Source organism: Cetorhinus maximus, chromosome 4 (genome assembly GCF_964194155.1).
Source record: "Cetorhinus maximus chromosome 4, sCetMax3.hap1.1, whole genome shotgun sequence".
NCBI classification, from domain to species: domain Eukaryota; kingdom Metazoa; phylum Chordata; class Chondrichthyes; order Lamniformes; family Cetorhinidae; genus Cetorhinus; species Cetorhinus maximus.
In genome coordinates this window covers 160,208,536-160,234,855 of record NC_135882.1, presented here as the reverse complement: position 1 = coordinate 160,234,855, position 26,320 = coordinate 160,208,536, and positions in this window count along the sequence as shown.

Here is a 26,320-nt window from a genome sequence, read left to right as displayed (position 1 = left end):
TGAAGTGAGAGTGATTTCTCTACCATTATGGATAATGGGATAGTAATAACAACATAGAACTTACATTACCTTGGTCACAAACTTAGACTCCGTGGCTTTACTGGTGTTGGTGCTAGGGCAGCCAGGATTGCTGGAAAAATGACATTCAATCTATTTCCGGCCCCTTCTGATGCGGTGGCCATGTTTGAAAGGATGCTGGAATGGGCGTGTGCTGGAAGCAAGAAGAGTGGGCCAGCTTCTAACATTGACTTTGCACCTGGACTGCTATCTTGTACCTGTTAAGACTTAAACATTCTCAGCTGAACTTGTGTGCAGCTGCACAAGGGACTTCCTCCATCAGTGAAAGGGATCAGCATGGGGACTGCGCAGAAAGTGGAAATACTGTGTTCAGTGTTGTTGGGTGACTTCTGGAAAACTGTTAGAGTCAGAGGGAATGGTGCTGGACTTTTCTAAGGAGATGCGTGGAGTTTGAAGGCCTGTCAGCAGAAATCCTGCTCTGATTCTTGGGGTGTATAGTTGCAGTGCCTCTTGGGCTGAAGCATGACACAGAGATGGAGCACTGACAGCAGAAAGGGGAAGTTGTGCACAGAGGGAGGAGAAGAATATGGAAGAGGAGGAAGAAAACAGGAATCCGTGACCCATCATTCCAGACAGGCTGTCCGTGAGCAGTTAATCAGACTCAGGTTCCCTAAAATCATCTCCACATCACCACTGTTCCGCAATTCAACATCTATCTATCTCTCTGCTACAAACCATCACAGTGTCCTTTTGCCAAACTTCTGAAATAAAAGGCGTCCCCAAAAAAATTTCCAACAACTTTATCCTACAACACTTCCAATAATACATTAAAAAACTGATCTATCCATCCTTGTGCATTCCCTTAGTGCCTGTCTTGTGGGTGCCTTTGCCTGTCCTAATGATCCAATTGGCATGGCTGGTGGAAGGTTACAGACTTTTAGTGAGAGAGACTGCAGATGGCCTTTCACAACCCCCTTGAGGGCTGGGCTTCAGACTATATCACCTCAACATGGCAGCAGTCTGGGCTGGCTGGCTGATATAACAGGAAGAGCAGTGGTGAAGTAATAATGTTAGTGCTATGATGTGACAGATGATGTGTGCCAGGCAGACCAAATCCACAAGGGAAACTTGGCCACGCTATCACAACAGTTTTGCAATTTATATTTATTACGAGAAGGTTTGTGCACTGAATTCAGAAGTAATGAGTCCACTAACACTTTTAGAGATTTTAAAAACTCAATTAAAACATTTATTAACAAAAGAAAAGATTTCAAGCACATACACAAGATTACAGTTACTTAACACTATAACAAATCCCAAAATCCCTAATTCACCTGACTCCCAACTAAACATCCCTTTTAAGGTAAAAGTCCTAAAATAGATTTTAAATGTAAATAGGCAACCAGCAAGTTTACTACAGCACCAACTCGACAGTGGAATTCCAAAGGCTTTCCTCCACCTTTGGTTACTGGACACAGCAGACTTCTGCAAAAGCGGCTGGAGGCTTCCTCAAGGCTGTTTTACATTGTCCTTTTAGATCTTACATGGCCCCACAACATAGCCTTCCATCTTTCTTTATATATGTTTCTCTGTCTTTAATCTGTAAATCCCATTGTTCTATATGTCTTTGGAAATTTACTTTTCCCATAATATAAAAATCTTTCATGTTGCCAATTTGGTCAGTATCTTTGGGAAACATAAACATGCTGCTTGGCCTTGCTTATCTTGTTAGTTGTAAACATCCTATCATCCCTTTGAAACTTAAACAACCCCTTCACTTATGTAAAAATGCAAATTTCTTTCACACCCTACATGCTAAGCCCTCAGCTATGTTTACTCATTAGCATTTCAAACGCCTTTTACCCCTAACTTCTTTTGATAATTTCAAGCTTGCAGTCTACCTGGCTCTAATTCAATTAAATCACACAGACAGAACCATCTTCACTCACACCCATAAACCTACTTCACAATAAACCACAATAATATAATACAAAAATGTTAGCTTCATGACTGTAGACGAATGAATGCTGACCGGAAGATGATAGCAGGTTTGAGCACCAGGGAGCCATGGCCAATCCCTCAGGGTGGCACCTCTGCAATCCTGGTAATCCTGGTAAGCCTGAATGCCTTTGAGCATTAGCATCCACAGCTATGATGCCAGCAGCCTGACCCTGCATGGCACCAAACTGGGCTTGCATGGCAACAAGCAGAGATCTCATGAGCTCAGTCTAAGTTTCCACTGCAGCACTCAAACATTGGGTGATACCTGCCTGTGCTGCAATAGGAGCTGAGATAGCAGTCACCAGATACTGCATCACAGCTGGGTTTGCAAGTGCTGCGGCAGAGTTGTCCACCACTTCCATGTTGAAAGGATGGGTTCCAAGCTCTGCGTGATGCCTTCTGCCCAGCTGGAGCCAGATGCCTTCATGTTCCTTGACAGTGACAACAAGCTCTGCGGTAGCCTACTAATAGACCAAGCGTCTCTGCATGCCGTAAGCCTTCTCCTCAATTCACCCATCAATGTCTTCATTGATGTCCTCTGCAGAAGAATTTGTCTGTGACCTTGCCTCCAATGGGGAGCTGGAACAAGTGCTATCTATTCCCCCTAGCATGGCTGTAGCCCAATCATGCTCAGTTACTCATCATGTGCTGATTCCCCCCTCTATGCTCTAGGTATTGCAGTGTCAGTATCCGAGCTAGTAGCTGCAAGTGTCAGATTAAATGATGGTGCTTCTTCATTAGATATTTGCTTTTGCTCTTGCTCTTCATAGCTAGGCTGCACTGGTTGGTCAGGCAGCAGCTCTTGGGGATCAGAAAGTAAAAATTGAGAAGGGAAGGGTGAGCGAAACAGAGTTTGGGTGGAAAGTAAGAGGTCCATGGTCACACCATCTGCAGCTTTCACTTTAATTGGGATTAGGATTAATTAGGATTTTGGCCAAAAGGGCACTGTGATGGACTGTAGTAGAGGGATGGATAGATGGGGAATTGTGGACCAGTGGTCATATGGGGATGATTGAGGATGAAGTTAGATTTGAGAAGGTGCATAAAGCAGGAGCGTGCCAGCATCCTGGATGCTCTCAACAATACCTTAGTCTTAGCAATGCCTTAGTCACTGCCGGCCCAATAATTTGTAGCACTCTCTCCTCCAAAGTGCTTAACAGATTCAGGCATGCCTGCTGGTTCCCTGTTGCTGCCTCCTGTCATGTGTGACCTTGTCTTGCAAGGGAAGGGGTGTAAATATGTTGCAAGGTGTTTGGGTGACGCCTCTATCATAGCTAAATAGCTCATGGTATGTGGAAGATACGAGATTTGGGTGTGAGGCTGGCAACATTGGTAAGTGTATAAGGGTTAGTTGAAGGGTCTGAATGTTAGACAGGAGGTGATTGCTGATCGATGAATGATGGGGGTATGGTATATTAAGCAGCGTGTGAGGTTGGTGGTTCAGTGGGTAGGTGCTGGCATTTGAAGATATATTCACTGACCTTAACCACCTGTGTGGGGCCATTGAATGTTTCGCAGCACTGAAGCCAGGTCCTCAGGGCCAGACTCATTGAAATGACCTCCACGGCCAGCTGCTCCCATTCCATTAGCAAAGCATGCCTGGAGGGCACCCTGTGGAAACTTGACCTCGCTCCTTCTTTCCGCCACCTGGACTAAGTGGACTAAGGCCTTCGGTGCCACATCAGAGAATTGGGGAAATGTCTCTCTGGCCTACTGCTCCACTGGTAGCCTTATTTCTTTTCTAATACACTTTCTGCTACAGTTCTATCAGCTGCTGTAGACTGAACACGCCACCCCTTTAAGAGGCACAGGCTACCTTTAAGAAGTGCAGGGTAGTTATAACATATGCTAGTCATTCATGCATCTGGGCCTCCTGCTACGCATGCAGCCAGTCAGCAGCCCATTTAGCACTAGGCTGCATGCCACAATCATTGAGAAGAGCAGGCAGCAAGAAGTTTGTTTGCTGCCTGCTTCTCCTAGAATTGGTACGAGGAGTCATGCACTGCAAACCTCACATCCGCTAGTAGACCAAACAAAATTATTATCCCTTTTTCTTTAATGTAGCAATATATCCAAATGCCCAGAGGAAGACAGGACACATGGGGGAGGATTTTCTCCCTGTCGGGCGGGCTGGTCGGGAGTGGGCACGGGTGGGCGTGGAGCCAATCGCTGCCCGCCATTTTACGGGGGCTGGCCAATTAAGGCCCACCCAGCGTGACACATTCCCGGCAGCGCAACCTGCATGGATGGGGGAGGAGGGAGAGTTGGGGCCTGCGCTCTTTCGCACATGCGCGCAAAAGAGCGCAGAAATCTCCCTGAGGCACAGAGCTGCCTCAGGGAGATTAAGTTCAGTTTTAAAGTTTAAAATAAATAAAGTTAAAAAATCATTTACACATGTCCCCTCATGTGACAGCGTCGCATGATCTGGGACATGTTTATGAAATGTATGAAAAATATTTATTAATTTAATAAACCCTTCATGAAACCTCATCCCGCCCGTGGATGAGGTTTCATGAAAAATGCAAAGGCCGTCTGGGCTCTTCGCCTGCCCGCCAACCTTATGTTTGGACAGTCAGCCCTGTCAAACTGGTTAATTGTTTTATTAATGGCCTTAACAGGCCTTTGACAGTTCGGCGCGCACGCAGCCGACTCCAATGCGCGTCCGCCGAACGAAAGATCGGAATGACGCGCGGTAACGTCGGGACGCACGCTCCTGCATGCCGAACTGAAGATTCTTCCCATGGTGTCAGGCTTATGACTCATGATGGAAAATCTCACACTTGATATTAACAGCTCCAGACAACGAGAAGGATACAATCACCACCATTGTGTTTGCATTGTTCCTGGCTCTGCTGGAGCTAATTCTGTTACACTGCAGAGCAATGTTTGGATCTGCTGCTTTGCTGGTTCATTTGCAGCTCAGTGACATTGTGACCCCTTCCAAAAATGACTGCCTCTCCACCTCAGCTCTGTGAAATTCTATCCTCCAGTCCAGTGTGAAGTTCTCTTGTTACCAGGTAAATGTGAAAACTTCATTTTCTAATCAGGTATTGGTGACCTTTTGTTTTAGGTTTTTATTTCTTTATTTGAGGCCACTACCTCCCTCTGCACTTTGAGTTACATTTGCCTTATTTCCAATTTCCTATTACATTTTCTTTTTAGCCCTTGGGTAAGGTTAACCTCCCTGCTCATATTTATTTTGCATTCTTGAATATGCCTGGTTCCTCCTTTAAGAAAGAAGTTTTGGTAATATGGAGAATTTTTGCTGGGCATGACACAGCATCTGCGGTTAGAAACAGTCTGAAAATGCTTGGCTTATATATTTGGGTATCAAGGTATCAGCTTACTTTAATATCTAACATTCCACAATTTTCATCTGTCCCTTGAAGATTCTGGCCAAAACCAAAACAATCTAACTTTGTGTTTTGGTTATTTAAAAACAAATAACCGTATCCCCCAGGTTTTCCTGTATCACGTAACATTTCCCAATTAATGGTAAGGCTATTCAACAACAATCAAAGTTAACCCATCAACCATTTTGGGGGAAGATGGTGGCATAGTGGTAACATCGCTGGGCTTGTAATTCATAGGCCCAGGTAAATAGTCTGGGGATGGGTTCAAATCCCACCACATTGGCTGGCAGAATGTAAATTCAGTTCATAAATCTGGAGCTAACCTCAGCAATGGTGACCATGACAGCTATCATCAATTGTCATAAAAACTCATCTGGTTCACGAATGCCCTTTAGGGAAGGAAATCTACCATCCTTACCTGGTCTGGCCTCCATGTAACTCCAGATCCACAGCAATGAAAAGGCCAAGCAAGCCACTCAGTTCAAGGGAAACTGGGGATGGGCAACAAATGCTGGCCTTGTCAACAACATCCACATCCCATGAAAGAATAGGGGAACTGATTTTTCTCTTAATCCATCCATCTTTCATCTCTCCTTTCCACATATAGTCTGCTGATGGCAAGACTGAGGTAGGAACGCAACATGTAAGGAATCATGACTACAATCTTGACTTCTAACACTAAACAAGAAAGAAAGCCACAGTGTTGCAATGCCAGGCAGAAAGTATAATGCCATTATACACTTCACCCAAATTTCCTCTCCTTCTCTAGGTACTAAATGTTAAAATGCACTCCAGAACTTTCAAAATAAAATCTAATATGTACTTAACAACTGATAGAAATGGAAACAATAAATTATAAAATGGAAAAAGCTAAACATAAACATGAAAGTTGGGTGTGGGACCACTACTTGAAGTAAAGCTTGATTAAATGTACTTTCTCAAACCTTGCAACATGTGTAAAACAATACCTGAATTATATCGATAGCCCCTTCAATCTGACAAATTGTATGCACCATTGGGAGATGAATTTCACAATGAGCTGATTTCTTTCAAGGATGTCAATTTTTTGTTTCACACCAGAGTGGAGCAGCTATATCCCAAACAAATTATATTTCTTGGTTTCCAAGTGCTATATGTAAATGAACAACAACAATTTGCATTTATATAATGTCTTTGCCTCTAGTAAAAACATTAGAGGCTACTTCATAGGAGCAATTATCAAAAAAATTTACACACTGAGGCTCATGAAGGGATATTAGGATAGGCAACCAAGTGCTTGGTCAAAGAGGGTTTAAGGAGCGCCATTAAGGGGATAGAGAGATAGAGAGGAGGAAAGGTTTAGGGAGGGAATTCCAGAACTTAAGGCCAAAACACCTGAAAGCACATCTGCCAATGGTGGAATGATGAAGATTGGGGATGTGCAAGAGGCCAGAATTAGAGGAATGTGGACATCTTTGAGGTTTGCAGGGCACAGAGATGAGGGGGTGCAAGGCCATGGAGGGATTTAAAAACTAGGATGGGAATTTTAAAATCAAGGGTTGCAGATTTTGAAGCCAATGTAGGTCAGTGAGCACAGGGGTCATGGTGAAAACTCATAATTTTAACTGAAAAGCATATCTATGATCTGTGGGGAGCAGGCTTATTTGAAGAACTGACACTAAGTTGAACAGCATAGTAAAATGTCATTGTGGTCTTCTCCTTTGAAGCAGTTCACATGTCAATTTTAACATAATTACTCTTAAGATTTTCTGTTAATGGGCAGAAGTGGAGAGAAAGCAGGACATATTGTGACAAAATGCATGTCTAACGGAAAATATTTTCAGTTGATCACTGGTTTTGTAAGTACACATTTTGCATTTTCTCTGTGGGATCATGCCAATGGATGTATATTGGGTAAGTGTGAGCTTTCTGTTGATATTTCATAAGTGGTCACAATTTCAGGACTCACAAGCACCAAAGTCAATGGAAAGGGATTTGTATGATTATCACTAGTGAAGTATGAATTGGTATTTCATACTAATCCTTTGCACAAAGAGAAGAACAACAATAAATACAGGTGAAGGGAAGTTAATCATCATTAAAGAAGCGCTTTACAACCATTGATGTACATTTGAAGTGTAGTCACTATTGTAATGTAGGAAAATATGTTCCTAATTGCCTCTTCAATGACCAAAGAAGTGTATGGAAAATGATAAACTGTAATTTTAAAAGTAATCACAGGGCTGTTGGGCCCTCAAGGGTGCTATTTAAGAATGTAATTGTGTTGTGCCGAATTAATTTCCTTAATTAAGTGATAAAGTAGTTTGAGAAGATCTAAGACTAAAATTATTCACCTTCAACACCTACCCCAGGAGTCTTGCCCATTCATTATAGAACCTGCCTGATGTTCATTTCATTTCGACAATGAGTGGGCACTTCACTACCAGATTCCTCATCCCCATGACTGAGTACCAAACCTAGCTCTCTAAGTCATTGAGACATCTTTCCTAGGATTTCTTTCTCACTAATTTTCCCCTGCTTTTCCCCTCTTTCCTGAGGTGCTGACTCTTGCTGGAGTGGGTACATCTCTCAGTGTGAGACTTGCCAGTGAGTGTCAACAGGCCACAGAGCACACCACAGTCACACCCAATCTGTCCTCTCTAAACGTCCATATGCACACACTTTCTAGCAAGACTCACTGGTCAATAGTCAGGAATGGGAACACCCCATTATGATGCCTCAATCAACACAGACTGGGAATTAAACCAAAGATATTTTGCTATGAGTTGTACAGGGCACTGGTGAGACCACATCTGGAGTACTGTGTACAGTATTGATCTCCTTATTTAAGGAAAGATGTAAATGCGTTAGAAGCAGTTCAAAGAAGGTTTACTAGACTCATACTAGGAATGGGCAGGTGGTCTTATGAGGAAAGGTTGGACAGGTTAGGTTTGTAGCAATTGGGGTTTAGAAGAGTAAGAGGTGACTTGATCAAAACCTTTAAGATCCTGAGGGTCCCTGACAAAGTGGGTCTGGAGAGGATGTTTCCCATTGTGGGAGAATCTAGAACTAGAGGTCATGATTTAAAAATTAGGGGTCGCTTATTTAAAGCAGAGATGAGGAGAATTTTTTTCTCTCAGAGGCTCATGAGTCTTTGGAACTCTCTTCCTCAAAAGGCAGTGGAAGCAATCTTTCAATATTTTTAAAGCAGAGCTAGATAGATTCTTGATTAACAAGGCGGTGAATGTTATCAGGGATAGGCGGAAGATTACAATCGGATCAGCCATGATCTTATTGAATGGCAGGGCAGGCTCAAAGAGCCAAGTGGCCTACTCCTGCACCTAGTTTGTATGTTCGTGTGTATTACTACAACAGGCCTATACTGTTATTCATTGACAAAACCATGAGGGACGGGGTAAATTTCTGATTATTTACTCAAATGTAGATACATCAGTATCTCACTAACTATGGGCTGGGTCATGCTAAAGCTGAAGGCTGTGCAAGGGGAGGTGGTGGCGAAGATGAGTAATCCAGAGACCCAGGGTAATGCTCTGGGGACTGGGTTCAAATTCCACCATGGCAGATGGTGAAATTTGAAGTCAACAAAAATCTGGAACTGACCATTGTCGTTAAAAAGAAAATACCATCCAGTTCACTTTAGGGAAGAAAATCTACCGCCCTTACCTGGTCTGGCCTAGCCTACATGTGACTCCAGACCCACAGCAATCTGGTTGACTCTTAAATGGCCTAGCAAGCAACTCAACTGTATCAAACTGCTACAATTCCTAAAAGGGTTGACACCAGGCATCAACCTAGGCACTGGAAACGCCAACTGTACACTCAGTCCTGTTGACCCGGAAAAGACCTCCTTACTAACATCTGGGGGCTTGTGCCAAAATTGGGAGAGCTGTCTCACAGACTAGTCAAGCAACAGCCTGACATAGCCATCCTCATGAAATCATACCTCACAGACTAGTGGGAGTGGACTATAGGCCCCCTAACAGTAACCACAATAAAGGATAAAGAGTACAAGAAGAAATATTGGGTGCTTGTGAAAAAGAGCCTGAGCAAAACTGGAGTCAATGGGAATCGGGTGAAAACTCTCCACTGGTTGGAGTCATACCGAGCACAAGGAAGATGGTTGTGTGTTGGAGCTCAGTCATTTCAGTTCCAGAACATCACTGCAGGAGTGCCTCAGGGTAGTGTCCTAGGCTCAACCTGCTTCAGCAATGACTTTCCTTCCATAATAAGGTCAAAAGTGGGGAGGGGTGATAAGTGAGGACAAGGGGGACCCTATCATGTTTCTGGGAAGGAGGAGAAGGCGTGAGGCATCCTCCCTCACGCCTTCTCCTCCTTCCCAGAAACATGATAGCATCCTCCCTCACGCCTTCTCCTCCTTCCCAGAAACATGATAGGGTCCCCCTTGTCCTCACTTATCACCCCACCAGCCTCCGCATTCAAAGGATCATCCTCCGCCATTTCCGCCAACTCCAGCATGATGCCACCACCAAACACATCTTCCCTTCACCCCCCCTGACGACATTCCGTAGGGATCGTTCCCTCCGGGACACCCTGGTCCACTCCTCCATCAACCCCTACTCCTCAACCCCCACTTATGGCACCTCCCCATGCCCACGCAGAAGATGCAACACCTGCCCCTTCACTTCCTCTCTCCTCACCGTCCAAGGGCCCAAACACTCCTTTCAAGTGAAGCAGCATTTCACTTGCATTTCCCCTAACTTAGTCTACTGCATTCGTTGCTCCCAATGCGGTCTCCTCTACATTGGAGAGACCAAACGCAAACTGGGCGACCGTTTTGCGGAACACCTGCGGTCTGTCCGCAAGAAAGACCCAAACCTCCATGTCGCTTGCCATTTTAACACTCCACCCTGTTCTCATGCCCACATGTCTGTCCTTGGCTTGCTGCATTGTTCCAGTGAAGCCCAACGCAAACTGGAGGAACAGCACCTCATCTTCCGACTAGGCACTTTACAGCCTTCCGGGCTGAATATTGAATTCAACAACTTTAGATCTTAAACTCCCCCTCCCCCCATCCCCACCCCGTTTCTCCCCCCCCCCCCTTTTTTTTCAATAATTTATATAGATTCTTCTTTCCCCACCTATTTCCATTATTTTTAAATCTAAAACTAAAACCTTGTTAGTCTGTCCACCCCACCCCCACTAGAGCTGTACTTTGAGTATCCTGTCTTCCATTCTTAATTAGCACTTTTCTTAGACAAATGTCACCACCTTCAACACCTCTTTGACCCTTTTGTCTGTGACATCTTTTGATTAGCTGCTCCTATCACTGCTTATCTCCACAATCACCACACCCTCAACGTCTCTCTTCCCCCCGCCCCCCCCACCTTAAACCAGTTTATATTTCTCCCTTCTTCTAACTATGCTTCAGTTCTGCCGAAGGGCCACGAAGGCTCGAAACGTTAACTGATTTCTTCTCCGCCGATGCTGCCAGACCTGCTGAGTTTTTCCAGGTAATTCTGTTTTTGTTTTGGATTTCCAGCACCCGCAGTAGCTTTTAGCTTTTTGTTTTTATCAAAAGTGGGGATGTTCACTGATGATTGCATCACGTTAGGCACCATTCGCAACTCCTCAGAACTGAAGCAGGCCATGTCCAAATGCAGCAACACCTGGACAATATCCAGGCCTGGGGGTGAGAAGTAGCAAATAATATTTGTGCCTCATAACTGCCAGGCAATGACCATCTCCAACAAGAGAGAATTTAGCCATCGCCCCCTGATGTTCAATGGCATTACTATTGCTGAATTCCCTCACTATCAACATCCTGGGGGGGTTACCATTGACCAGAAATTGAACTGGACTAGCCATATAAATATTGTGGCTACAAGAGCAGGCTAAGAATCCTGCAGCGAGTAACTCACCTCCTGACTCTCCAAGGCCTGTCTGCTATCTACAAGTCAGGAGTGTATTGGAATACTCTCCACTTGCCTGGATGAGTGAAGCTCCAATAACATTCAAGGAGCTTGATAGCATCAAGGACAAAGCAGCTCGCTTGACTGGCACCCAATCCACAAACATTCACTCCCTCCACCATCGATGCACAGTGACAGAAGTGTGTACCATCTACAAAATGCACTGCAGGAACTCACCAAGGCTTCTTAGACAGCACCTTACAAACTCATGACCACTACCATCTAGAAGGACAGGGACAACAGACACATAGGAACATCACCACCTGGAAGTTTCCCCTCAAGCCACTCACCATCCTGACTTGGAAATATATCATTGTTCCTTCACTGTCATTGGGTCAAAATCTTGGAACTCCCTCCCTAACAGCACTGTGGGTGTAAACCTACACCACATGGACTGCAGCAGTTCAAGAAGACAGCTCACCACCACCTTATCAAGGGCAATTAGGGATTGTCAATAAATGCTGGCCTTGACAATGGCACCCGCATCCCATGAATGAATAAAAAAACATCCATCACTGAAACTGATGTGTCCTTCCATAACATACAGAACATTCGAGGAGCAGGTAACATTTAGATTTTATGATGCAGTTAGGACTTAGGGCTTGAAAATGGGTGCACTGAGGGCCACTTTCAGGCAGCAATGTCCCACACCCGAATAGTGCTAAGTGAGCTGGTGTATAAACAACTTCCCATGCTCTCATGGAGCTCACCTGAAACAGGCATTCGGCCCTCATCTTATGTAAATGAGGTGCCTGACACCTGTTTCAGGAGCACTGCACTGAATTGCTGAGTAATGCAGCTGCTCTGTACAGGCTTCTTGAGTGGTTGCTGCAGCTACCATTAGAAAGCACATTTTAGAAAATGTTGCTGTGGATGCAGGGGGAGTAGGAGTGTTCCTAATGGCTCCACAGAATTCATTAAGGTCATTGCTGGTCTGGGTTTAGCCTCCTCCTACCATTGACCTTTGGGCCACTGGGCCAAAATTGGAATGCCTATTGGAAATCTAGATGGATTGCTAACAAAGTAATATCACACCAGAAACGCATCATGAATATTTCTTAGCTCATTAGGTTTCTCCCTACTGTAATCAAATAATCAGTGAATGATAGAGAATAGCAGAAGACCATTTGGCCTTTTGTGCTTGTGCTGGTTCTGCGATAGAACTATCCAATTAATCCCACTCCCTTGCTCTTTCCCTCAAGCCCTGTAAAGTTTTTCTCTTCATGCATTTATCCAACTCCCACCTGGGATAACAGTACACATCTGCATTCCAAAAATAAAGTAAGATTTAAGCATGTGTTATTTAAGCAATGTTCTTTTTATTCGTGAGTCTCTAATTTAACATCTAGTTAACTAGTAACTATCTATAGCCTTTGTTCATGTAAAAAAGCATTATCGAATCTGTCTGCAGTAGAGTAAATATTCCCTTTTGTCTATGTAGGAAGTCCCTGAAGCTTTGATGTGATCCAGACCACTTCTTTCCCTGTTTACAGCTGCTACACCATCAGCTCTGCTATCACAGCCATTGTATATGCCTAGCCACTCTAGCTATTATTGCCCTTTCCATCAAGAAAGTCTTCCAACATTTCAAATGAACCCATTATAACTACCTTGTTTGACATCTGTGTTGCATCAATAGACAGTTGTTATAATAATTGTTTTTTGAAGCAAACTGGTAATTCATTAAATCTTAAGCAGTGTGCTTTAGGACCTAGGAATATAATCCTTTTACATCAAAAAGTAGAAAGCATATACCAGAATCAAGTGTTATGTTTCTAGATAATTAACAGTAGTGTCAACATTAGGGTAAGTGATTTGTTACAACAAGGGACCTGGCATTCTGAATGAGTTGTGATTTATGGAAGGTGGTGGTTGGCTTGGAAAACACAAGAGACGTCAAGGATTGAAGTGATAAAAGCATGGACTAGCAGCTTGGTGGGGAAAGTAGGTAGAGGCAAGTGATTGATGCAGGGGTGGGACAAAACAATCCACATTGGAGCAGTACCCTTCAGACTGGAGTGGACGATCTTAAACACAAAGTGGTGAGAAAGGTGAGAATGCAGCTGTGCCATAATAGTACATTCCAGGAGTTTAGAAAGAAAGGGAAGTTTGGAATAAGAGAGCGATTGGAGAGAATGGAAGTGTGGGCTTGTCTAGTAAGTAGGTGAGAATGGCAATTTTGAGTGAGGTAGAGCAGTGCCAGATACAAGTTAATAATATCACTGAGTATGGCATTGAGGAAGGGGTGATGAAGAGCTGGAATGGAGAAATCAAAAGAGATGGGCTTCATGAACAAGAGGTCTGTGCTAAAAGCTGATGCAGAACAGTGAAGAAACTACAGAATATGGAATATTGAGAGTTCAGTCAGGACAAAAGCAGGGCAAAACATGTAAAATTGAGTTATCTGGGGGAGGAGGAGTCACAGGAGGTTAAGACGACTGTGCAGCTAAACATGAAGAAATCGGTGATCTCCCTGCATTTAGTCTGGAGCTAGATGGAGAGCTGCACTGGAGGAGATAGTAGCTGATGGAGAAGAGTTTGAACTTTTTTCTTTCCATGATGACTTTGGAGTAGTAAGCAGATTTAGCCAGAATAATACAGACAATATTTATCTCAACATCCCTCAACCTTGACAATCATCCCAATCTATATCTATCATCCTAAAATTGCTACTTGCTGACCACTGGCTGTTGTTCCTGACCTTCCCTGAGAGAATGCCCTGATATTTTCCTCTTTCAAGTGTGTGCCTTGAATGGGGGAAGATTTAGGCAAACCTCCCTTTAAACCTCTTTACTATTTTTAGGCAGGAACCTGGGAGGCCACACTTGGTCAAGTTTTACTTTGGATAAATATTGAGATGTGGATATTGAGTGTCCTACCATTCACATGAAATTGTATTGATTGGCATTATAATGCTGTGCCTGCTCAGTGCACAGCACCTAATTCTTAACTATTTGTCCTGGATCTGCTTGTGGACTTCCTGGTTTGGAAGCTGCTCCGGCACAGTGTGTACCTTCAAGTATCTATAGGGTAGTTGGAATAAATGCTCAAGGATTGGGATATTATTGAGCAGTACAATTGGGAACATCAGACATGAACCTGAGGGCTGGAGAAAAATGAAAAGGGGAATTGGAAAGGAGAAAGGAAAGGGTGGACGAGAAACAGAAGGGAACTGGAAGAAGGGGGGAAAAGGGGAGAGGGCAAAATGAGGCAAAGGTGGGGGGAGGAAAGATGGGAGAGGAAGGGTAATCATTCAAGATTTTCCCTTGTGACTTTACTGAGTGAAACCTGCTGTAAAGGTTCAATAATGAAGGTGAGATTTTTGTAAATATAAACAGGTTTACAGCATGCTCAGTATTTTGCTTTAGCGCTAGCTTTTGCCCTCCTATTTTGTCCGATTTCTAGTGGATCTGTGTGAGCAGGATTGGAAATCAGGTAAGGAAATAGTCTTCCAGCTCCCATTGATCGGAGTCACTTTCAGGATTTTCCATTGGATTCAACCAATGCAAACAATGAATATGATAGGTAGCCCTGTGGTTATTGTACTGCAGTAGTAACCCAGAATTGGTGAGTTCAGTTGCCCGCACCACATGGCATTTGTATGCGGTTAGCTGAGAATATATAAATATAGAAGCAGCTCAATAATCATGTTTTCCATTGTCAAACAAACTGCTGACATGCAAATCCAGAGTCTCTGCTTTGTCACACAAACTAATAGAAGCTCATCATGATGGATTATGTGCCTGCCTGACTTTTCCTCTGTTGACCCCAATGGATTTTGTGGAGTCAGCATAATTGTAATAAAGTTAGTGGGCTTCTGATTGGATTTTCACCCTGCACTAACTAAAAATATAAAAAAATCATATTTTTGATGGAGTCAAGCTGGCTTCTGAAGGCAACGGCAGGACAAAGGAGTCGAAAACTATGGGGGGGCCCTTATTCGCAAGTTGGGAACCTTTTGAGGATTGGTTCAAAAAGTGTCTGCAATTTCACACATCATACCATAATGCTGTATGATAAGTTGGTTTTTTGATTTAGTAATTGATGACAGGGCTTTGTTCTTAAAGGGTAAGTGACCACTAAACTGACCAGAATTGTGAAACTGGAAAGGTGTTCAGATGCATTAGAGTGCACTATCCAGTGGATAAAGTTTTCTTCTGTATTGAAAAATAGTGATATTCATTGTCTCCTGCCATCTAACCTTTTCATTAAATGACAGCTCAGACATTTGGTCAACTGCTTTTAAGATTAAATGCATGCCTGATCTCTTTCAATGACTTCAAAGGTTTTAATTATTCACTTCTGGAGGTTTTGTTTATACAGCTGTGCAATATCCCATTATGAATGTTTGGCTGAAAAGCCCCACTAATTCAGATCAGCAGGGGTTGTTGACAGAGTTGTCAAGGGGACTGTGAGCCTGTTTATCTTGACAGTTTTATGAGCATTCAAAGACTTCCCAATGTTATTATAGGGCTCAAGATTCCTTTACATGATGAATATTAGGTGAATGGGTGTAGGGATAAAGGGGTATGAGGGTTGGTGAGTGGACGTGGAGCATGAAAGTTATGGGGATGGGTGAGTGGGGTATGGGGGTATGGAGGTGAACAGAGCATGGGTGGGTTGGGGTGAGGGTGTATAAGAGGTGAGGATTAGGGGGCCTCACACTCGTTCACAGAACTGGGCTAATGTCCGAGCGAATGGTGGTGGGCCTTCTAACCTGGCCGTTTCTGCCTCTGCCCTGCTTTGGGAGACTGTGGCCCTGTCCCTAGCCTGTTTTCACTCTGTAGGTTGAAAAGACAGTAGATAGGCAGGGCCACTCAGGAGGTGGGATCAAATTTTGGGAAATGGCACGGTGTGCGATTTTCGCCTCGAAGATGAAAACCCAGGCTTTGAAGAGCTGTACTTGAGCCTTTCAAGAGGATCCTATCATATTCTTTTAACATTGTGAACACCTTGATCAGACCACCTGTCCAATTTATATATTCAAGAGATTATAAACTAAGTTTATGCAAACTATCTTCATAATCTAACCCCCCTATCCTAAAAACAGAATCTGTACGCTATCAAAACAGAAAATAGAATGATCAGATCTTGCATCAGAACAACTAAACTGTGGGCTCGATTTCAGTTTGTAACCTAAAGAAAGTAAACACCACTTGTAGTGCTGGAGAGCATCAGAAGAAAGATTGCGGAATCTCCTCCTTTTTCTCACAACCTCCCTCATTTTTTTAATTGTTTTTCATTTTCTGTTGCTCGCAAGCAGCACAAGTTATTCCTCCCATTGGTTGAAACGAATAACGGATGATATTAAGCGTGCTCTCCAGTCTGCAAGTGTTTTAGCTTGCGTACTGTCAGCTCTTTCTTGCAATCGCTCTGCTGCCATTTCTCTTCTGCTGTACCCAGTTTCTGACTATGGTTTTCGTACTTAGAGTTGTTACAAACCAGATGAATGTATTGCAGAAATTGATACGATCCCACTGATGGTTAAGAATTGCAGCTGTTGGCTGGTCATCGCACTTGCTGAATTCCCTCTCATTGCAGACAGAGTGGCGTACCTCTTGCCTCTGAGAAGTCCTCTATTTTCTCTAACACCCTTCCCTTGGCCTCGTGTTTTTTCACCCTAAAATTTTGTAGAATGCTGTTACTTTCTTCTCCATCGTGATCAGTTCCTAAAATACAATCAATCAGATCTGAGATCTTTATTTAACTCTGAAAAGTTGACCGGATGGCCAGTTACTTTGAGCCCTTGGGTATGTTAATCAGGTTTGGTGAAGACTGCAACATTACTGGCACTTTTTATCTAAACAGTTTCAACATTGCTCCAACTTGACTATTATTACTTATTCTGAAGTTGTGTTGAACTTAGGTCTCCAGACGTTAGGGGAAATACCTTGGATTATTCTTCCAACCCACAAAGTCTCTGAGCTTCACGTGTCGCATGCATATAAGCAAACAATGGATATGGATCATTTATAAAAAGTTATCGGTAGCCAAGTCTTTTTCCTATTCAACCACTCATAAATTATATTTGCTTACTTATGTAACAACATATTTGTCTGCTGGATGGATTTATCAGCTGTTAATACAGAAAAATAAGGAAACATAATTTTAAAGTGTCTCGACTTCCATACTTATGGGACATCATTAACTCTTAAGTAACTCAATATAGAACAACAGTGTATTGATATGTTTTAAATATGATGGTTCTGATAAGATCATAAATCATGATGGGAAGATGGTGGCACAGTGGCAATGTCACTGGACTAGTAATCCAGAGACCCAGGCTAAAGCTCAGGGGACATGGGTTCAAATCCCACTATGGCAGCTGGTGGAATTTAAATTCAATTAATAAATCTGGGATATAAAGCTAGCCTCAGTAATGGTGACTATGACAGCTGTCATCAATTGTCATAAAAGCCCATCTGGCTGATATGTGACTCCAGACCTGGTCAACAGGTTCTTACCATCAGGGTGACCACTGTGAGTGCATCACTGATTTCCTAGTTACAATGGCTTTGGGGGTCATAATAAGACACCAATTTGCATAACTACATGAGGTTCCTGGCTAACTCAGGCACTTTAAAAATGCAACAGACTGGAGACAGGGAAGTTAATTCACCCATTTCATTTTAACTGCCCTCAACCCACGTGATTTCTGTTGGACAGAAGATTAAAAACCGCCCCCTTGCGTCAGTATCAAATTCTCCTAGCACTGACCTGGCAAAATGACCTATATTCCAACTCACTAATGCCATTGCAACTTTGTGCAATTTTCCATTGACATACAATAACACTCTGGTCTAATTCAGTGCCGATTAGTGTTCATTCAGTACAAAATTGAGGTTGCCCAAGTTAATTTCACATAGGATTCTATTTTCTGTGATTAGAAATTAGAAGAACCTTTCATTCCTTCAGTCCAGACAGGATTTGTGTCCAGGTCTTCATTGATTAAAGGACAACATCTAATCCACTGCATCAACCAATCAGAAAGTTTGCTTCATTGACACAACAGTGATTTTGTTTAGTGGTACATCATGGCTGTTACCATTACCATTGCTGCGTCAGAGCATAAGACCCTAAAATCTTGACAGGGTTGAGAACCACAGCTTGGGAAGCACGGATTTAAGGAATGATGGTACTTAGAAATTTTTAGATCATAAAAGGCCATGATCCGACTAGCTCACCTTACCTATCTAGTAGTCTCCTGATGTGATGACAATGAAGTTGTTGACTAATCAATCTCTGCCAATTAGCCTACAACAGACCCAGACATGAGGCAAGAAAAAGCACTGGTGCAAAGGTTTGGGAACAACAGTAACCTTATTCCTCCCAGTATGTCTTAAGCTACTCATATGCTGTATTGCAAAATGTTATTTTCTGAAAGAAAGCTATCACATATGCAGTTGAATTTATTCTACAGTTGACCATCATCAGCAATGAATTTCTGTTTTGCTGGCAACATCCACTGAGGGCATGAGATTGAACAAATCCAGCTAGAACAGATGACCTGATCCGAGCATAAAAGCAAAACACTGCGGATGCTGGAAATCTGAAACAAAAACAAAAACAGCTGGAAAAACTCAGCAGGTCCGACAGTCTGATATTCTTGAGTTAAAGAAACATCAAGCCCATATCCACAATTGTACTCACCATATTTTCATAATTGTTATGCCTAAAATGTGATTATGCTGAAGGAATGGTAACCCTCGATTTTCATCATGGGGCAGAATTTTGCCTTTGGCGGGAGTGCTTGGCGGGGGCAGGAGGGCGTGGTCTGCGCACCGCAATTTTATGCAGGCTAGCCAATTAAGGCCGGCCCAGCATGGAATGCAAGCAGCAGTGCTGAGCACTGCCTGTGTGGGCAGGGGGAGGAGGGCAAGCGGGCCTAGCACGAACTTTGCGTATGCGCACAAAAGAGTGCTTCAGTCTCCCTGAGGCATGGAGCTGCCTCAGGGAGATGAAGCACTGTTTTAAAAAAAAATAAAGAAAATAAAAATGTCATAAAACATGTCCCTCCTCATGTGACTCTGTCACATGAGCAGGGACATGTTTTTAATTCAAGTTTATTTTATTTTTATTTGTTTTAGGAAACCTCATCCCGCCTGTGGATGAGGTTTCCTAAAAAATGGAAAGGCTGCTTGGCCTTTTCGCCTGCCCGCCAACCGTTAGGTTGAATGGGCAGTGAAAAATTCAGGACAGTTGTTTACTTAATGGCCTTAATAGGCCTTCTAATTGTCGGAGGGTGCGCTTCTGGCTCTGGCTCCAGCGCGCGCCTGCTGACCTAACTATCGCGAGAGTGCGCGTTGACATCAGCACACTTAACTGACATCAACGCGCTTTATTTCATGCTCGGGTGTGTCGGGCGCGTGCCCGCATGCCAAGTGTAATTTTTGCCCGTGGTGTTGAATGTGAACTATGAATAATTCTATTTTTAAAAGAAAAATGAAGAGGGTCTAGTCCATGTGCCACAAATAAATGATTCAGATATATTGATTTCCATGTATGTTATGAGGATATAGTCTGCATGGCCTTGGGATTCCGTGGGGTTCCCCTGATTCCCAGTGTAATTTTTGTGGGAGATGGATGGAACCTTCTAGCGAAATATTGTAAATTTCTGAATTCAGCAGGTTCTCTAAGGTTGGCTTCCTGCCAGTGTCATGGTGAGAACTCTGGAGAAACCCTGCCACCCCTCCATGAGATGCCCAAGCCCAGTCGTGTGGCAAACTTCTTTATTGTTGGCAGACATAACTAAAGCTACGCATTACTTTTTAAAATTCTTTCATGGGATGTGCCTATGTACAGGACAGGGGTGTGGATACCTGCCTCATCAGCTTGGATCAGGAGAAGGCCTTTGACAGAATATCGCACACCTACATGTGCTCTCCAAAATGGGGTTTGGGGAGGGAATTCGAAATTGGATCCAAACTGCTCTACACTAACATCAGTAGCGCAGTCTCAATCAATGGGTGGGAAACAGATAGCTTTCCGATTAAATCTGGAGTCAGGCAGGGCTGTCCTCTCTCGCCTGTTCTTTTCGTGTGTTGCATAGAACCCTTTGCCGAGTCCATCAGGAAGGATCCGGGCATCAGAGGAGCGACGATCCCAGGCAGTGGAGGCACCCAGGTAAAAGCCTCCCTGTACATGGATGATGTCGCCGTCTTCTGCTCGGACCCGCTGTCGGTGCGCAGACTGATCCACATCTGCGACCAGTTTGAACTGGTCTCGGGAGCCAAGGTAAATCGTGGGAAGAGCGAGGCCATGTTCTTTGGGAACTGGGCTGATCGATCCTTTGTCCCCTTCACTGTCAGGGCTGACGGCCTGAAGGTGCTGGGGATATGGTTTGGAGGGACCAGGGCATGCATTAGAAACTGGAAGGAGCGAGTGTCTATGGTGAAAAGGAAACTGGGCATGTGGGAGCGACGCTCCCTCTCCATTGCGGGTAAGAACCTGGTCATCAGGTGTGAGGCACTCTCGCTGTTCCTGTACGTGGCGCAGGTCTGGCCCATTCCACACTTCTGCGTGGTGGCGATCACTCGAGCCATCTTCCGCTTTATCTGGAGGTCAAAAATGGATCGTGTCCGCAGGGACGCGATGTACAAGCCTCTAGATAAAGGGGGAAAAAAACGTGCCCAACATTGCCCTCATACTGATGGCCACCTTCGTGTGCAGCTGCATCAAGCGGTGTGTAGACCCTCAGTATGCAAACACCAAGTGTCACTATGTGCTGAGGTTCTACCTGTCCCCGGTGTTGCGAAGGATGGGTCTGGCCACGCTGCCGCGGAACGCTCCAAGTAGTTGGACCGTGCCGTACCACCTGTCCCTCGTGGAAAAATTTATGCAGAAAAACACCTTTGACCACAAGTCCATCAGGCAGTGGTCAGCACGTAACGTCTTAGAGGCCCTGAGGGAAAAGGAGAGGGTGGATCTTGTGGGATGGTTCCCCGAGCAGACTGTCAAAGTCATTTGGCAGAATGCCTCATCGCCAGAACTTTCCAACAAGCACCAAGACGTGGCTTGGCCGGTGGTGAGAAAGGCCCTCCCCGTCAGATCCTTCCTACACGTCAGGAGTCTCACCCCCTCTGCACGTTGCCCTCGAGGTGGCTGTGGTGGGGAAGAGACCGTTGTTCACCTCCTTGTGGATTGTGCCTTTGCAAAGAAGGTCTGGAGAGAGATGCAGTGGTTGCTGTCGAGGTTCATTCCGAGCAGTTCTGTGACACAGGACTCTATGCTCTACGGGCTGTTCCCAGGGACACACACCGAGACAAACATCAACTGCAGCTGGAGGATCATCAACTCGGTGAAAGACGCGCTTTGGTCTGCCCGAAACTTGTTGGTCTTCCAGCACAAAGAGTTGTCCCCGACCGAGTGTTGCGGACTGGCACAATCCAAAATCCAGGACTACGTGCTGAGGGACGCACTTAAGCTTGGGGCAGCTGCTGCAAAGGCGCAATGGGGAAGGGTCGCTGTCTAAGACCTTTCTGCCACAGTGCACCGAGGGACTGGGAACTGTTTAAATCCCCTCGGGCTGTACAGCTCAAAATGAAAGGCTGTAAATGACTGTAATATTGTTTGTACTGATGCACCTGGTGATACAATTTGTAAAAGTTGAACCGGATTGTACCCTTGTAATGGTGTTTTTGAAATGGTTTGGAATGTGGTAGAAGATATTTTATGAATAAAGTATATTTTTGCAAAAAAAAACATTGCTGGTAAGGCCAGCATTTGTTGTCCATCCCTATTTGCCCTAGTACTGAATGGCTTGCTAGGCCGTTTCAGAAGGCAGTTAAGAGTGAACCACATTACTGTGTATCTGGAGTCACATGTAGGCCAGACCAAGCAGATTTCCTTCCCTAAAAGGCATTAGTGAACCAGATGGGCTTTTACAACAATCGGTGATAGCTTCATGGTCGCCATTAATCGGACGAGCTTTCAATTCCAGATTTTATTAATTGAATTCAAATTCCACCAGCTGCCATGATGGGATTTGAATCCGTGTCCACAGATCATTAGCCTGGGCATCCAGATTACTAGACCAGTGACACTGCACCACTGTCTCCCCTTCAGTTACAATGACCACAAAAATATCTCTGTGCACTGAGAGTAATGAAATTGTTGAACAGAATGTAAAGAATGGATCATGATTTGGTTACAAGTAGGACAGTAGATCTTTCCTGTCACAGTGATGTGTTTCAACATGTGATGTGTTAGAAACAAGTAATGATTCACTCATTGCTTTTCGTGAAGACAGAAGGAAATGCAAGGACCAACAGATACTCTGTGGTTTTGTGTGACTTTTTTTACTGATCAGCAAATATTTATGCATAATGTTCCTGCAGAGATGAAATAGATGGGTAGGGTTTATGATAGATTAAATGAAACTTCAGGAAGCTGCAGACCTGCTGGGTTATAATGAATCTTTGCATTCCTTGCAGTCTTAAGTTTTTAAATTAAACTTGATTAAAATTCAGGAAGGAAAAAAGTGAAGGATATACTGTCCTTTGTCCAGGATACTTTCCATCATGCATACAACATATATCCATGTATGTCACCTATGGCTCAGTTAGTACTCCTGACTCTGAGTCATGAGATTCTGGGTTCAAGACCCCCTCCAGGGCTTGAGTACAAAAAGAAAATAAGGCTGACACCTCAGTGCAGTATTGAGGGAGTACTATATTGCCGGAGGTGCCACCTTTTGGATGAGGTATTCAACCAAGGTTCCATTGGGCTGCTCAGGTGGACATAAAAGATCCCATGGCCCTGTTTCGAAGAAGAGCAAGGGAGTTATCCACGGTGCCTCGGCTGATATTTATCCCTCAAGCAACAGACACAAAAGGAAACCGGTGATCAAGTCATCACAACATTGCGGTTTGGGGAGTTTGATGAGCACGAGTTGGCTGCTGTGCTTCCTGCATTAGAAAAATGACTATACCTCAAAAACTATTTCATTGACCGTGAAGCATTTTGAGATGCTCATTGGTCATGAAAACCGCTATATAAATGCAATTTTTTTTTTCTTTTTTTCAAACAAAAATGGAGTTGAGGTTCAGATCAGCCATGGCTTGAAGGGATGTGGCTTACTCCTGTTACACTGTTCTTACCTCACGAATTTTGTTTGATTTTTTAAATATATATTTGTTCATGGGGTGTGAGCATCACTGGAATAGCCAACATTTATGACCCAACCCTAACTGCTCTTGAGAAGGTGGTGATGAGCTGCTTTGTCAAACCAGTGCAGTCCTTGAGTAAGAGTGAAAATACAACTTTGATAAACAAGCACGAATCAAGATCAGGTTCTCATGTTTTGACCCTGAATATTCCCTGTATCTGTGCAGGTGAACATTTAGCCTGTGGGGTGTAACAGAAGATTAGACAGGCCAATGCTGCAGGAACATTTTTACTGACACCAGGCGGGGATTATATATCATATATTGTTGTAGAAATAACAACAATGGCACTTAAATATATTGTGGGTAAATATCCATCAGCATCACAATTATTTTGTAAATATCTTGATTGAAAATACAAATGTGGAAGGACGGCTCGATGAGTGTTGGATTTAGCTCAGTAAATGAAATTGCAAAACTGCTGAAAGGACGAAAAGGTTTGAAGTCTGCAATGGTTTATAATAAGAGATCAAAGAAAATGAGGTTTCAGAGTTATTTTTCCACATTAAAACATGCCATATCACAAAGCCCTCAGACTTTCTCAATTCCCAGCTGTTTGCTTGAAGAAACCTCAGTTGTGATCTATCCCTGTTATGGTCCTTATCACTGCAGTCAAGAGGTCTTGGCTGTGCCTGAATTCTCAATGATATTGTTATCTTTGCTTTTGAAACTCTGCACAGATTGTGTTCCATTAGTGCAATATTTTTTTTCCATAAGGCCCTTGACAAGATTGTCGTGTTTTGACACTTTGAAGATAGTTCGGCCTTTTGTCTTTTAATCCTTTATTTCACACACCGAATGATAGAGTAACCCTGCATCATATCAGGTTGACTCAGATTAAGCTACTCCAAAGAGTATATCTAACCCAAGGAAATCTTTTTGAAATAAATTTACAGGAAACACGATTGACACCAGAGGTAAGATACGGAGGATAGAGATGTTGGACACAAAATACAGACTTATGGCAACATCAACAACGCAATTAGACCTGGCTGTTGTATGAGAACCACTTCTAATGTCACAAGGTAGTGGAATTCTATTTCAAGTGCACTGCAGTTTGGCGTATATTCACGGTATAAGTGCCTGTTGTCATAATACTCACATTTGATCATATTCTGCAACCCTCATTTGTCATGGTGCATTAAGTTTGTCAGGCACTGCTAAAGAGGAAACAGATAGGGTACTAATGTTACTCTTGAGGCCAATGGAATGCTTTTGCATTTTGGGTGCTATTTCTGTTACATCACTGTAGGGTGGCATAGTCCAGACCATAAGGGTTCCTTAACACATTGGGGTGAAATTACTGCAGGTGATTTTTGACAACAAAACATAAGATACACCATTATAGCACCATTTTAGCATATTAATCTGCTGCTGTGTCATTATTATGCAAATTGCCTTGTTCTTCCTCTCACCATTTAAAATCTGTTCATCCAAGCCGAAGCACATTTGCATAAAATGTCATGCAAAATCCCTCCTCCTTAGTTAACAGTATTCCTGCACTTCGGGAAAATTGGATCTCATTAAAAACCAAGCACAGCTGCTCTCAGTTACATTATACAAGTGATGGTGAGGAGTTTGAGAGCTTTGAAGAGTCTCCAAGTTTTCTTTGCTGAACTCAGGCTTGACAAACGTTTTTAAACCCAGCTATGTTTCTCAGTTTGACTCTGTTTTGGACAATTATGTTGGTACAAACAGCATAGTTAGAAAGAGGATGAGGTCCTGCATGCAGAGTTTAGGGAGCTAGGAAAGAAACTAGTAAAGAGGAACTCAATCTTCAGATTACTCCTAGCAGCATATGTAATTAGGGACCAGAAAGGGGATTTACACATGGAGGCAGGGGGCATGTTGGGGTACTAGTTAATACTCTGTCTTTACCAAAGAAGAAGATGCTGCCCAAGAAATCGTGATAGAGTTGGCAGTTGTGACACTGAGTGGCTAAAATTTTTTAAAGAAGTAGGCTGTATGTGTTTGAAGCCGGTCAGTCACCAGGACCGGATGAGATGCATCCAATGATACTGAGGGAAGTAAGGGTGAAAATTTCAGTGGCATCAGCCATAATTTTCCCATCCTCTTTGGATACAGGGCTGGTGCCAGAGGACTGAAGAATTACAAATGTTATACCCATGTTCAATATAGGAAATACGAATAAACCCAGCAAGTACAGGTCAGTCAGTTTAACCTCAGAAATGATAACCTGGGACAAAACTGACATTCACTTGGACAAATGTAGATTAATCAAGGAGAACCAGCATGGATTTGTTTGGGGCAAAATGCGTTTAACTGATTTGCTTGAGTATTTTGATGAGGTAACAGAGAGGGTGTGATGAGGGTACTGCCAATTAATGAAGTGCCATTTGTCAAACTTGTCAGCAAAGTTATAGCTCATGGAGTAAAAAGTACATTAGCAGCATGGATACGAAATTGGTCAAAACTGGTGAAGTGACAGGCAACAGGGAATGGTAGTTTCTCGGACTGGAGGAAGGTATATAGTGTGGTTCCCAAGGGGTCGATGTTCAGACCCCTGCTTTTCTTGATATATATTAATGATGTAGATTTGGGTGTACAGGATGCAATTTCAAAAATTGTGGATAACACAAACTTGGAAGCATTGTGAACTTTGAGGAAGATACTGTTAAACTTTAAAAGGACACAGACAAGCTGGTGGAATGGGTAGAGAAGTGGAAGGTGAAATTTAATGCAGAGAAGTGTGAAGTGATACATTTTAGCAGGAAGAACAAGGAGAAACAATATAAAATAAAGAGTACAATTCCTTCGGGTGTGCAGAAGCAGAGGGAAGTGGCTAATAAAGCACATAGGATCCTGGGTTTTATAAATAGAGGCACAGCATTAA